Below are 12,532 nucleotides of genomic sequence, written 5' to 3'. Positions count from 1 at the left end.
GCATTTTTAGTTGCCAGAATGTAAGGTTTAGTTCTTGTACACTTTCCTCTGCTTACTTTGATCGATTTTCAGCTACATACTGTGACATTTTAAAACTGTTAACCAAAGAGTACATACCTGGGGACCCATGGCTCCTGCTGGATATGTAGCAGAGGATTGCCTTGTCGGACATCACTGAGAGGGGAGCCCCTTGATACTATGGAGGCTCGATGACACAGCATATGGTATGCTAGTGTGCTGAGGCAGGAGTGGGTGGGCAGGTGGGGAGCACCATAACAGAGGAAGAGAGAGAGGATAGGGAGTTTGTGGAGTGGAAACTGGGAAGGGGGATAGCATTTGAAATGTAAATAAATAAAATAACCAGTAAAAATGAGTCAAGATTACATTACTAATTAAATTCTTTAAGCGATGTCTCTTAAGTCATAGAGAAAGAGGAAGTAATAATGTGATCTGTAATGAAGAGAATGCTTCTTTACTAACAATGCCTAGGGTTACAGTGATACCAACTAGTCCCAAGTCTCCATTTCATGAAAAGAAGACCAGGGCAAGAGGATCCACATCCCATCTAATGTGGAACCCATCTGCTTGCATTTAGTAGAATTTATTCCCTTTTGAAGAATGTAAATAATTGTAATATACACCATCCAATAAATAACACAAAAATCTTGCAAGTCCAATTGAATTTAAAGCACACGACTTTACCATAGCAAGATAATGTAAGTGAAGTGCAACTGAAAATTTGCGAAATGTTGATAATTAGGAGTGAACCTTCTACCATACTCTTCTCATGTGGGTAATTAGATCATAAATTCTCTCTTCTCTTAGGTCACTAACAGTGTTTATCACAATCCCCAAATCTGCCATTAGTAGTTCCAAAAGCAATCAAAGAATAGGTGACAGTGTTTTTAGTTAACTTTATTTTTATAAATCAGTGGACAGATTTGATTCTCCAACAATACTATACCACACAGTGCACTAAGCCAGATCCAAAGAATATAACTTTATGGAGAGCATTGTATTTGTTTGATTTGTGTTTACATAAGTTTTGTGCATGTTTCAAAATATTTGCAAGCTGTTGCCTTTCTAACATAGAAATGAGCATGTTACCACCCTTTGTATATTCTTCTCCACTGAAATCTGTGATATATAAGATATATGGTATTATAAATAATACTCTAGATACCAGCAACATTAGCAACTATAAGTATTCAAACTTCACAACTATCTATCAAGATGCAGTAACTTGTTTTTAAATTCAAACCAGAAATATCCACTAACATATTTCATATTTATGCGTGAATATATAACTATGTGCAAACACTTAGGAAAATTTCAAGAAGTAACCAGAAGGAAAAGTGCTCAGGGTGGGACTACCCATTGTATAGAGTGATTAAAGAGAGAACATTCTAATTCCATTGCTTCTGGGTTTAGTTTATTTCTTCTTTTAGCTATAGTTTCATAGTATGCTGAAATCTGCCATGCTGACTAATGAAAAAAAATTAGTCTTACCAGATCACTAGAAAAATAAGAAACACAGATGTTATTAACGAGATGTCCTTCAAAATTAGACAAACATTTGTTCCGAATTTACAAACAGGAAAATTAAAAATGGTCTGATGTGATTTTTCACATATGTGCTTGGCATGCTGAGAGAAGTGAAGACAGAGCGCTCTATGTCCATATGGTTCCCACCCACACCCTTCTACATTCTTCTCTGAGCTCATCAGTGGGTGTCCCAGTTACAGCGAGAATCTCAAGCTTTTCATAGTGAAGCCTTTTGATGTCTCTAGGCCCAATTCAGATGCCTCTTGCTAAGGTGTGAGAGCAGTGATTTAGGCATACTTCTCATATTATGTATCATGGAGATCAAGTTTGCACATCCCAGCACCCTCATCCCGTTAGCCTGTTTCCACGTGTGTCTAGAATTTCTTCAGTGGAATTAAGGGCTAACTACTCACTTAGTTATCTAATTAACAATTAGTGTTGATAGTTTTCTTCTCAATATTTCCTAACTTTCCTACCCTTGGGCAGGTTCCTTTGAATTCCATGTCCTTAAGAGATTATGAACGGTCATAGAGCTCATTTAAATCATCAGGTTAAGGTAAATTAGACATCTTAAGGAATATAGGAGATTTCCCATAGTATACTTACTTTTATCTCCACTTTCTAAAGTTTTCTTTAAAAATAACACTCCATAAAGTCCAGAAGTGTCCATAACAAATTTTTGCTGAAATAATTCTCTGCCAGCAATTGGTGAGGATCATCTTACTTAGCCTTTTCAGTAATTTTGTGAATAAGATACTATTATTAAAACATCATTAAGTAGAAACTGAAGTACAGAAGGAGTGAAATAAATCGATGAGGTGGTATCAACCCTGTCAGGAACAGATTAGGCTGAAAGTACAAGATAAACTCCTTACTCTATCATCTACAAGCAGAGCATATCTTTAAACTTCAAGCAAAATGATTAGCTATTATATTTTCAACACATCTCTGTGGCAGTAGAAAACAAAAATCATTTTCAGAGGTTAATAGATATTTATTACTGAATACTTGTCCAGGGATTTTTAAATAGGATTGTATTAGTTACCTTTTTCATAGCCATGACAAAAACAAATATCAGGAAGAAAGGGTTTACCTGGGCTCACAGTGGTATAGAAGTTGTGGAACCAAGTACATGAGATGGCTTGTTACAGCTGGAGTCAGGAAGAAGTTAGATATGAATTCTGGTGCTCATCATTCAATTTCCTTTTGATTCAGCCAAGGAACCCATGGGTTAGTACTGCCCACATTAGTAATGGGTCCATCCTACCATTGCCATGATAGCCCTAAGGGTATAACAGTGGCACTCATAACTTGGCAGCAACCAAAAGCTATGTAAATGACCTCAAGGCTCTCACAACAGAAGGAAAATCATGGCTTGTACTGGAAACCTAGCTAGCTTCTTGGTGCTGGGTCATGAATCTTAGAAGATAACCTACTACCTCTAATTCATTAAGCCAGTGTGACTTCTAACAACATTGTAAAGAGTTATTTCTATATTCACAACCACCATATATTCACAATCACCATCAAAGAAAATTGGCTTTGCAACAGGTGAAGACCATTCCATAAACCCCCCAATTGGTCAAAATTCATAGACCAAGAGTTCCCATGGAGTGCTTATCGAATTACTACATCTGTAATACAGCTGCGACATGTAAGGCCCAGAGAAAAACCATGAGAGGGGAGGAAAGATCCAAGAGCCAGCTGATAAGGAAAATCTGCTGAGATATTTTGTCTACTAGAAAGGGCAGATAAGCTTCACCCATGAAATCTTAACATATTGCTGTACAAACAAAATCCAAATTATCACAACTACTACAGACATTCTAATAGGCAATCAAATAACCTCAAAAGAGCCATCCATAGACAAAGAACTACATCCAACTAAGGAATGCTGAAAACGTGTTCCACAAAGATGAGACCCCCTTATTGGTTGTCCAATACCAACTGACCAGTTATGTAATTATATATACTTATATGAAATACATTTCTAATTTCATGTTTCAATAAAAATATATGTACATATACCACTGTATATACTGAACACACATGGTAAGCACTCAGTGATCAGTGGATATTAGCCTAAAAGCTCGGAATACACAAGCTACAGTACAGACCACATCAAGCTCAAGAAGAAGGAAGGCCAAAGTATGGATGCTTCAGTCCTTCTTAGAAATACTCACAAAATACTCACAGGAAGAAATATGGAGACAAAGTATGGAACATACTGAAGGAAAGACAATCCAGAGACTGCCCCACCTGTGGATTCATCCCACATGCAGTCACCAAACCCAGTCACTATTGGTGATACCAAGAGGTGCATGCTGACAGGAGAGCATAGCTGTCTCCTGAGAGGCTCTACTAGAGCCTGACAAATACAGAGACAGATTCTCTCAGGCAACCACTGAGCTGAGAACAGAGTCCCCAATGGAGGAGTTAGAGAAAGGAGTGAAGGAGCTGAAGGTGTTTGCAAACCCAATAGGAAAAACAATAATGTCAACCAACCAGATATCCCAGAGCTATTAGGGACTAAACTACCAACCAACGAGTACACATGTAGCAGAGGATGGTCTTTGGGGGCATCAGTGGGAGGAGAGGCCCTTGGTTCTGTAAAGACTTGATGTCCCAGTGTAAGGGAATGCCAGGCAAGTAGGTGAGAGGAAGTGGGTAATTGGGTGGGGGAGGACCCTTGTAGAAGCAGAGGGAGGGGGGATTAGAAAGGGGTTTTAAGGAGGAGAAACCAGGAAAGGGAAGAACATTTAAAATGTACATAAAGAATTATCCAATAAAAGAAAAGAAAAAAAGAAGTCATATATTTACACACACACCCATTATAAATTATAATATAATATAAATTAATGGGAAAGAGACAATTTTGAGAAAGAGCTATACATTACATAGGAGGAATTGAAGGAAGAAAAATAAGAGTAAGTTGTGTGATTGAATTTCAATTAATAAGGTTTTTTAAAGAGAAAAATAGAGAATGACCTTCCTTGCTCAATTAAATCCTTTTGAAATGATACAAATGTTCTCAGAGGTAACTAAGTTTAAATCCAGACTCACTGACAAAAAGAATTAATAATTACAGAAGGGTAATGATGGGGATGGTTTATTAGTAGCAATTGATTTATTACTGTGGTTGTTCTTTGCAAAAAATATAGTTAGGCATTTTAGATACCATAATCTATATCTTAAAGTTCCAAAACTGAAGAGTTTAACTAATAATGTAAAATTCATACAAATCAATGGGGGAACATATAGCCTTGATAACATTTTTGCATATCAATATCTAGTTCTACCTTCAAGATGCATTTTCTTTTTGACTTACGATGAGAAATAAATGATTGTAAACAAAGTATACTCTCTGAACCCTAGCCTATCAGAATTCGTAGCATATGCAAGTCAACCTTAATAAACTTAGATCACCTGCATAACCCTACATTTGAGCAAAGTCATTTCATGAAAGCAGGTTTTTAATAAAAATTTGAATATCCCATAAGTCAGTAAATAGTATGCTAAAGGAACATATCCAAGCATGAGCATAGATCTACCTGCCCAGCACCATCTTTAAGTGGGTCCTGACACCATTCCTTCTTATTGACTCAATGGTCTGCTCTCTCAGTGGCATCGGGAAACCTGTGCAAGAAAACTCACTTTGGGGACATTTTGTTTTTGAGTGAGCATAATTAAATTTGCTGGCATTAATTATCCCCTAATCTATTTTTCTCAAGTTTAAGGACATCAATAATCTCACTTTGATTTGCCATTTTAGAACACTATGATAGCTTTAATTAACCAACAATACTTCCTAAACTGTGAGCCTCCCAGACCTTCCATAAGTGGTATAGGGGTGGTGAAATTGAAGGCTCTAAATGGTGTCATGAGATTGGCTGCTCAGCAAACATCTTTCCAACAACATTAACAAGTTTAATAATATAAAATGTCAGATTGTCTGTGCAGCCACTGTTCCCATGTAACATGTGAAAATGCAAGTGACCCATGTACAAAGGAAAGACACTCCTCAGTTTCATATTTCCTCAGTTTTCCTGTCTTGCAACCTGTCTGTCTCCTGTTCTCTAGTCATTCATAAGCTGAGGCTTTCTCAGACCTCACAGATATTGAGGAAATAATTTCAGATGATTTGGCTACTGCCAAGATCTCTGTGCCATGACTGCACCCGTTGGATTTTTATGTTGAAAAAATAGTTTTCCCAAGAGAAGACCACACCAATTTCCTACCCAAAAGCAAATGGCCACTTATATACATACTAGTAACATTATATGTATTAAGAGGTTGTATTTAAATATTTAGCAATACACATACATACACATATATACATATACAAACATATGTGTATAACTCTCTCTCTCTGTGTGTGTGTGTGTGTGTGTGTGTGTGTGTGTGTGTGTGTGTAACGAACGATATTAATGGAGGCCATTTATTTGAAAGAGAGTTATAGGGGCAGTATGAGAAAGAGTTTGGAAGGATGAAAGGAAAGGAGAAAATAACATAATTATATTATAATTGCAAAATAAATAAAAGAATCACTCTTAATAGATAAGATTTGGGGCCGTAAAGATGTCTCAGTAGATAGAGGTATTGTGGGCACTGTGCGGGTATGATTACCCACATCCTGTCCTTAAATCCCAGAAGAAGTTAAGAGATAGCTGACTTCCCAGAGTTGTCCTCTTATTGGCAAATGCTTGCAGTCCCTTGTATACATGTAGACTCACACACAAATAAACAAAATAAATAGGATTTCGGTGAGTTAACTCATGGCAAAGTATTCACATACGGATTTCTGTTTCACTAGGACTGTTTGTTTTTGAGCCCTACTTGCTGCTTTCAGAATGAAATGTTGATCTCTCTTGAAGGAATTCCATAGATCAGTAGTCAGGTATTACAGGGAAGAAGGTCTCGTTCTTACACACCTATATATGCCTAGTGTGGCCCGACTAATGGACAAAGAAAGTTTGAAGAGGTATCGGGAGGCATATTACAGCCACTGAGCCACACACACAGGACTGACTGATAGCTTGAGTTCTAAATATGCACCAGTTGGCCGCGCTGCAACTCAGAGGGGTAGCATCAACTCTGCAATGACAGAAACCACACAATGCCTGCCTCCCTTTACTTTCCTGAACAAGTTTATCAAAAAACCTGCCAAGACATCAGCCCCAATTGAATAAACAAAGCTAAGATCAGTTTCTTTTCCTCAGGGTGTTTTGTCTTTGCCATAAAAGCTGTCAAACTGACACATTTATTCACAGTGCTGATAACCTAGCAACTTTTGTCAGCATCTCTGCCTCTCGGGGGAAAGATTTTCTGATACAGTGTCGCACTTCTTATTTTCAATCCTGGCCAGGAACAAGCATCTTGAGATAGCCTATCCCTGTTATCTCTTTTGAGCCCTCCTTGGAGGACTGCACTATCTGAAGGCTTGGCTGTGGGTTTTTAATGGCACACCCCACCTGTAAGTTGACCCCTGTTGATTCTCTTTCAAGCAGGAAGTTTTGCCTCTATAATTGCCTCAGGGAGAAGAAAAGCTATAAAAAGAAAAGAAAAAAAGAAAAGAAAAGAAACAGCACGTTGATCCCAAATGATTCACAGGGAAGTTTGAAGATAATCTCCTTATTGAGAAGTTCATTAGATTTTACCTGTTTTCCTTCAGGGAAAGATGTAAGACCCAGCCTATGTGTCACCTCTTCAGAAGCTCCATGACCCCGAGCTGCCGTGGGGTTGCTCTTCTCCATGGTCCTGAAGTCCCATGCATTGTTGCTCTTATCTTCCTGGATTTTAATTTTCTGATTGTCTGACCTATTGGATTGTAAGGTCTCGAGAGCAAGGACTATGTCTGTGTAATGTATCGCGAGCAGCTAACTCTGATCAGCAAATAGACATTTTACTTAAAGAAAAGAATAAGTAACCACATTTCTACCACCCAGCAGAAATTTGCAGGAAAGTAGGACAAGGATAAGCGAGAGCATTTCACCCTCATCCTGACCTTAAAACCTTCAAAGTCATTTGTGGATCAGTTCTGAAACCTCAATGATATCAGCGGATTTTTCAGATGAAGCAAGCTTCTTTAACTAAATCATTATTGGAGGATTTTATTCCATAAACCCCTTGTTTCTTGCAAATAATATATTGCCTCTAGATTTAACTATGACCCAGAGGTAAAGAGAACAAAATTATAGCGTTTGGTTTTGTCTATAATCATAAATAATTTTACAACCATAACTAATTTGAAAACTCAAATATAGGTTTAAAATAGGAAGAAGGAAACATAGTCCCATATCTTAGATTTTTTTTTTTTGTTAAAAAAGAACAGTGAGGTTAACTTGTTCTACAACCAGATACCACCAGAGGAAGATGTATATAATAAAAGCATGCAAACAAAAGGTTTTACTCCTTTCCAGAAAATGTGAGGACTGCTTTATATGCAGGTCTTGACTGCTCCTTGTGTAGTTTGAAGATTCAGAAGCTACCTGTAAGGAACAAACTTAGAATGAAAACCAAGAATTGTTAGTGTTGAAAGAAACTTCATCATGGATGAAGGCATTAAATGAGTGCTAACAACAAACTCTCTAAAGTTAGTAATGGCCAAAGGGAAGAGAAAGAATCTGCAAACAGCCAGATATGGAGGAAATACAGGAAGCTGACCTTATTAATTGTCAAAGAGGTTGGGTGTTCATAGTTGCAGAGAAAGTGACTCCTAATATCTGATTGCCTCTGCAGCTGCCTGTGGCCTACAACCTTGTGGTAACCTAGAAAGGAAGGCACACTACAGCATGAGGAGCCAGGATCACAGGGAAGTAGACCCTCAAAGCAAACTGCAGAATCCACTCCCTTAACCATATTTGAAAAAATATACTGCATATGGGTCCTGAAGTGAATTATTTAAGCAGTAGAAAATCTAAATATTTTTGAAATGTTTACAGTTGACCATTTTGCCAGAGGAATTTTCATGTGAAAACCATAGAAAAAAATTAACGATCAGAAAAACTTCATAAAATTCTAATTAAACCTCATGAGCCGTCAAGTTAGAATTAACAAGCTTAAATCACCTTCCAAAAGAGAGAAGAAATAGAGATAACTTGAAGAAACTATTAGACTCCTCTTAAACTGTTCTAAAAGGAAAAATTATTTCATGATCATTGAAATATGAGATCATAAAAGGATACAATTATGTAAAGTTATTACAACATTCATTTGATTCATCACATTTTAATCATTCACATTTTATATTTTAGTATTAAGTGATTGCCAGGTCTAAAATTAATGTTCTACTAATTCTATAATTTCGAATCTCCAATTGTAATTAAAGTAGGGCTGTGATATTTTCAAAATTCATAACTGTATATGATGATGCTAATCCAAGTGGCTAAACAGATGCTCAAACTGAAAATCCCAGCAGTGGTCCCAAAACCTTAGCTAATGTTTGCTTGTGCAAAATATTTTAGCCTAATATTTTGTTGAGACATTTCCATGGCATGGATTTTTAATTCTGCATAAGAATCCTTGGACTAATATTCTAACTAAACTGCAGGGGTTTGAAGATAAGTCTGTCACCTCAAAGTTGTTGAAAGGTAGGCACACAATCTCAATAAGCAATAGTTTCCCCTTATGCAAGATGGAAACAGTATAGTGCCTTCCTGTGTTAGTCCATTTTTCTCTTTGTTGTGACCACAAATCTGAGAAGAAATCACTTAGAGAAGAAGGGTGCATTCTGTCCCACAATTTTGGGATAATCAAGGCATGGGAGGTGGCCCAGCTTCTATCCGGAGTGTCATCATCTTGTCATTTCATTGCTCACCTTTTCTTGGACCAAAAGTATATAATGAGATATAACCACAAAGCCTGTTGTCACAGCCTGACTGTGATTTTGATTTCACAATTCCTCCCCAGCATGTGGAACTCAAACTTTCAAATATGTAAGCCTGTGGGTGTCATTTAACATTGGAATATTATCAAGACCTCATTGAAAAAAGCGAAAAGATGAATGATATGATTTATGGACAGCTAGTACATGGTATAGTGTATTAGTAACAGTTTACAGTCATCAGTGGTTATGCCTTACTGGTGGTATTTTATGACTCCTTTTATTTAATTCTTTATTTGTGTGTGTGTGTGTGTTTGCATATGTTTTTCTGAATATAGGCACACATATGTACACCTGTGCAAGCTTTCCTAAGACTAGAGTAGGGTATCTGTCAATTGCTCTCCTTTAATACTTATCCCCTATCCCCTGGAGGTAGAATGTTTTCCTGGACCTATGGCTTGTTTTTCCTCAGCCACGGTTATCCAGCCAACTCCACTGATTCAACTATGTAGCTGAGGTCATAGGCATACTGTAACTGTACTGTTGCTTCTTTATTGGGTTCTTATATCTACTGTCCTTTGCCACTGCAATCTCATCCAACCCCAACACTATGTTCTGCTGATTAGGAAAGGCAAGTGCCCTGCCACATGTCCAATCTTCCGTTGTAAGGAATTCTCCATTCAGTAATCCAGCAAACAACAATCCAGCAATCCAGAAAAAAACAGTATTTATATAACCACTCAAGAGTCCACTGAAATCCAAACAGTCTACCTCAGCTAGAAGATGATACCCCTTCCAGAACATGAAACAAATCATAGTTAGCTTCTGTGAACAATCTGATGTGGTTCCATATCTCACACATGTGATTAAAACAAAAATATGCTCACATAAAATAACTCAATTTTTTGGAAGAACCTAAAATTCTTGTTATACACACATTTGATGCCTTGATTGTCACATGAGTATTAGGATCTAAACTCTAATCTTCATGATGAGACAGCAAGCACTCTTTACTGTGGAACCATCTCTACCTTCTCATTATTTATTTATTTGTTTATTTATTTATTTATTCGTTAGATTATAGTATAATATGGCCCTTTGTTTTTAATCTCAATCTAACTTTCTAGGACACTTTTTTTGTCAAAATACAACCCAGTGTACCTTAGATTTTGGTGTCTCAGAAAACTATGTTTTCAAAATACCTGAGTTTTTCCATTTGAATACGTTTGGCCAACTTTGCAAATCAGTAGCAATATTCAGATCTGCAAGAATGTTAGTACATTTAGGAATCTCCTTGCTACTCGTGCAGCTGAGAAACATTTAGAGACCAGTGGAAATCTCTCCTTTACTTCGCTTTTTCCCATGGTCCTAAATCATAGTTTATTATATGGCCATTCACACTTTCCAGATTAGACTCAATTCTAACATTGAATATATTAAAAGAAGAATGGTCCTGTTCATATTAACTAAGCTCTCCACATCATCACCGTCTTCTTCATTAGTATAAGGATTACATTTATCATATTTGTATTTAAGCTTTGCTTTTCATACACCTATACATCCATTATGTTAATAGTAGATATTATTGCTTGTTCCTTGACAGTCACCTCATCCCCATTTCAAAGTATGCAAAGGAGGTACAGAAATTTTTGGTTACTTGCCCCACATTCTACAATAAAGAATACTAAAAATATGATGTATTCTAGCATCAAATTTTTAATGCCGTGGAGAATACAAGAACTCAAATACTTTATAAATAGTGGGTATGCAATACCTAAGGTAATTTTAAGAATCAGGAGCACATTTCAAAAAGATATATTAGGAAATAAACCATGCAGCCCCATGAAGAAAAATCAAAACCACCCCATAAGACAAAGATAGTGCCTTTAAGCATCTCAGAAATGACATGAATAATGAAACTTCAGCCTAGGCAGATGGCTTGGTGAATAACACAAACATGAGAATTTCAACAGAACCTCAGTACTCAAATAAAAAAGCCCGAAGGAGAACAAAACTCCTTCAGTCACAATGCTGGATGTTGGAGAGAGAAGTATCCTAATAGCTCACTCGAACCAAATCTTCTTGATATTCCAAGTTTCAGGGTCAGCCTCATAAAGTAAAATGATTCTGAAAGACACCCCAACATCAACTTCAGACTGGCATATATATAGATATTACTGCACTTGCAAACACACAGTCCCTCATATGCATACACCACATATACATCCACACAGACACACAAAGAGGAAAAACGAAAAGACATGCTATATATGCAAAAGGTAGATATTAGAGATACACAGAGATGTAAAAATTCAATGTCAACCCAAGCATCTAGAGAGTGTTCAATTATCTTAGACTTGTACTCATGTGTTGAGCTCTACTTCACATTCTCTCCTGGTTCAAATATTAATTCTTAGCATGTACACACACACACACACACACACACACACACACACACACACACACACATACACTACACATTTCCTCGAATTACTGAAGAAAATCATCCTTTATGTAAAACCTGAACAAGCTCAATACTTTGTTCAAGTTCAGATTTCAGATACAAAATATAGATGTGAGACATTTCAAGGCTGATAAGATAGCCTGAAAATTCATTTTAACATATTGACAAGACTTATTGTGTTGTTAACTTGTATGTGAATGTGTCTTTGTGTTTCAAATTTTACATCATCTATTTGACCTATTATCTTCTCTTACTCAATTCACAAAACAAATATTCATTGACACATTGGATTGAGAAATTGCATGTGCTAAAATTCTAATTGATAAACCAAATATCTCCTTTCAAATTACATCTGAATATTAATTTTTCTGCATTTTTCTTCCTTGAGTAAAAATGACAAGAGATGTACTCATGGCCTTTTCCAAAGTAAAGACAAAATTTCCATCTTGAAGTAATGAAATTTTTAAGCTATTTTCACTTCAAATATAAGAAATAAATCAGTGATGTTAGATTGAACATAAAAAAAAAGAGTCTACTTCTGTATCATTTCTGCATTCCACAAAACTGCATTTCAGTTCAAAATTGAATTCGCCAGTGTCACTCTTAACACAGAGACTGAGAAGACAGAAAAATAATAGTAATGAAAAGCACCAAAAAGCTATGAATGGTATGTGTGCATGTATGAGTGTGTTACAATTAAG

General features: G+C 36.6%; 1 long non-coding RNA gene across 2 annotated transcripts in view; it reads right to left on the bottom strand.

Moving 5' to 3' along the window:
- Positions 1–7,729: 7,729 nt before the first annotated feature.
- Positions 7,730–12,532, bottom strand: part of LOC120103593 (uncharacterized) — a 104,739-nt gene continuing 99,936 nt past the window's right edge. Inside the window, exon 4 of one of the 2 annotated variants that reach the window (XR_005506143.2) lies at positions 7,730–8,033. This is a non-coding gene — a long non-coding RNA (uncharacterized LOC120103593). The remainder of the gene's footprint in view (positions 8,034–12,532) is intronic. The other variant, XR_005506142.2, reaches the window with a different exon arrangement.

The sequence above is a fragment of the Rattus norvegicus genome, chromosome 6 (genome assembly GCF_036323735.1).
Source record: "Rattus norvegicus strain BN/NHsdMcwi chromosome 6, GRCr8, whole genome shotgun sequence".
Taxonomy (NCBI): Eukaryota; Metazoa; Chordata; class Mammalia; order Rodentia; family Muridae; genus Rattus; species Rattus norvegicus.
The sequence above is the reverse complement of the archived record's forward strand: the minus strand, read 5'-3'. Positions and strand labels throughout refer to the sequence as shown.